This window comes from Chrysochloris asiatica, unplaced genomic scaffold, assembly GCF_000296735.1.
Source record: "Chrysochloris asiatica unplaced genomic scaffold, ChrAsi1.0 scaffold00115, whole genome shotgun sequence".
NCBI classification, from domain to species: Eukaryota; Metazoa; Chordata; class Mammalia; order Afrosoricida; family Chrysochloridae; genus Chrysochloris; species Chrysochloris asiatica.
This window is the reverse complement of record NW_006408633.1, coordinates 7,784,317-7,787,475: the sequence shown is the minus strand read 5'-3', so window position 1 is coordinate 7,787,475 and position 3,159 is coordinate 7,784,317. Positions and strand designations below refer to the sequence as shown.

At 41.7% G+C, this 3,159-nt stretch overlaps 1 pseudogene; it reads right to left on the bottom strand.

Moving 5' to 3' along the window:
- Positions 1-91: 91 nt before the first annotated feature.
- Positions 92-976, bottom strand: LOC102826911 (annotated as a pseudogene).
- Between the last annotated feature and the right edge of the window lie 2,183 nt (positions 977-3,159).

Here is a 3,159-nt window from a genome sequence, read left to right as displayed (position 1 = left end):
CATCATTGTGATATGGCTTTATACTGATTGTATAAGGAGAAAAAAATAACATCAGAATTAAGGCAATAACAACATGTGCAAATCAAGCACATTACCCTGACACAGTCCTCAGTAAAAAGCTCTTTTGGTTAGCAGTTGATGTGGTTACATGTAGCCAGTCTTTGTTGGGAAGGCTAAGCTCTGGATGGAAAATCCATTCATACAACAATCTCTCCAACTGGCCCACAATGGCCAGAAACAGCTTCTGGTAATCTCCACTGATATCACTTGCAATCATTGTGCCCAGGGTCTTCTGATTTGGTTTATTTGTACAAGGTTAATCTTACATTGAGTGACCATGATCTAAACCAGGGTAGAGTATGTACCAGCACTTGTCTTAGAGTAATAGAGCCTCTCAGCAAAGAAGGCAGGCCAGCTCAGGGCATACTGCAAGATGGCCTTCAAACCACTTTAGACATTTCCAGAAAACTCCCAGCAATCACTACTGAGCAAATCTCAATTAGTCATCCTGGAATAAGCCTCCATGGTAGCTTTCAGCTGAGGAAAGCTTCTTTTGGCAAGAATCACATTAAAGCAGGATTCATCTGTCTTTAGTCTCCCTTCACCAGCTTGGTAGGGAGTCTGGGCATCTTCCTGAGCCATCTGATGGTTTATATTCTGGTCCTCATCACGATTTCCACGGCACATGGAAACAAGTAAACATTCAAAATGTCCTGAGGTATCTAACCTAATATCCTTTTTCAAGGTCTCGTCCAAATTCTGATCCATAACATCTGACAATTTCTCGGATTTCCTGATTTGTTCTTGCGCACAAAATCTCAATCGATACCCATTCCTGAGTTCCTGCTCCCTTCATTGTATTCTGTAAGCTTCAGGCATCATAATATGTAGTTGACATGAACAAGGCAAAGATCAGTTTTTCCATATTTCCACTTAACTCTGATTTGAGGTCTTTGATTAAATCCTTGCCATCGTTGTTGTTGTTGTTAGGTGCCATCGAGTCGGTACCAACCCATAAAGATCTTATGCAAAGCAGAACGAAACACTGCCTGATCCTGGGCCAACCTTACTACTGTTGCCACGCTTGAGTCCATTGATGCTGCCACTTGACCAATCCATCTCGTTGGGGTCTTCCTCTTTTTCTTGGACCCTCCACCTTACCAAACGTGATATCCTTCTCCAGTGACTGCTCCCTCCTGACAATATGTCCGTAGCATGAGAGACAAAGTTTGGTCATCTTGGCCTCTAATCACAAGCTCAGCAGTTCAAACCCACCAGCCACTCCATTTCTTTTCAATTGGTCATTCCTGCAGAGTAAACCATGTGATTGTCAGATTCAAAATGGCCAGTATCAGTCCATTTCAGCTCACTAATGCCTAGGATACCAACGTTTATGTGTTCCATTTCATTTTTTACAATTTCCAATTTTTCTAGATTTCTACTTCGTACATTCCGTGTTCTGATTATTAATGGATATTTACAGCTGTTTCTCTTCATTTTGAATTGTGCCCCATCAACAAATTAAGGTCCCAAGGGCTTTGCTCCTGAGGGCTTTACGCTATTTGCATCATCACATTCAACTCTATTTGAGGAGGCAGCTCTTCCCCAATAGCATTTTGAGTGCCTTCCAACCTGAGGGGCTCATTTTCCAGTACTATATCTAACAGTGTTTCTCGAATATTCACAAGGTTTTCAGAGACTAAATATTCAGAAGTAGTTCATCACTCCTTCTTCCTAGTCTTTCTTCATCTGGAAGCTCATGTGAAACCTGTCCACAGTGGGTGACCCTGCTGGTATTTAAAATACCGGTGGCATAGCTTTCAGAATCACAACACCTCACAAGATAACACAGTATGATAAACTGGCAGAGTATCCGTGTTTTGGAGTCATTGTGTGGTACAAATAGTTAATGTGCTCAGCTACTACCTGAGAGGCTAAAATTTCCAGTCTATACAGAGGCACCATGGAAAAAACACCTAGCAATCAACCTACTTCTAAAAATCAGTCAATGGAAACCCTATGGAGCCCAATTCTACTCGGACATACACAGAGTCATTATGAGTTGGAATCATCTTTATATATGTCAACTGGTGCGGAACTGATACAAACGTGAAAACACAGGTACTCGCAGCTTAAGTAACTTCCCCCACTTTACTCAACACATAAGTGGAGGAGATGGAATTTGAAGCCAGATAGTTTAGCTCAGCATCTGTGATTTTTGACCACTCATCCATGCTGCAGAGTTTGCTTTGCTGTTTGACTTGACAGCACTTAACAATAAATGGACCAAAAGGAGGCCTGATGTCATGCCATAGGATAAGCACTGAACCACAAGGTCACTGTGAACCACAAGGTCAGCAGTTCAAACTCACCAGTTGCTCCTTGGAAACCCTATACAGGGTCATCATGAGTCAGTCCAGACTCAATTGCACTTAACAGCAACAATGGACTAAAAGGCACATTAATTAACCCTGTGAAGACCAGACATTAGGATGTTGTTTTTGTTGTTGTTAAGTACCGTGGAGTCGGTTCCTACTCATAGTGACTGCACAGGGTTTCCGAGGCTGCAAATCTTTACGGGCGCAGAGAGCCTCATCTTTCTCCCGTGGAACAACTGGTAGTTTCAAATTTCCGATCTTGAGGTTAGCAGCCCGATGCATAACCACTATGCTAGTAGCCATTCATATTCTTTAGGTCAAACCCAAGTTGTCATCATTCAGCAAAAGTAAGGCCCGATTCAGGACTGCTGTGGCTACAAAGGTGAGCCGGGACTAAGGTCTAGCTCTGTCTCTGCTGTATCAGACCAGGGGAGGAAAAGCCTTTTTATGTTTATCTGCTGGGAAAAGTCACAGTTTCCTCATTCATACTAAGGAACCATAGGTGCCAGGCATTGAGCAGGCTGCAACCTTTGGTTCTCCAGGAGGGAGAGATTATAGGCCAGCATTTCCTAACAACTGTAGCCTTATTTGACTTCTACTAAGTCAAGCATTCATTGCCATAAAGAACATTTTATGATATTCTTGAAGTACAATATTGTCAGTGATAATAAAATAAAATAAATACCAGTTAATAATATTCAAATTTACATGCTAACCACTAATGCCACTGATGAAGAAACACAGACTTTTACAAATGTCTATAGTCTGAAATTTCAATTTT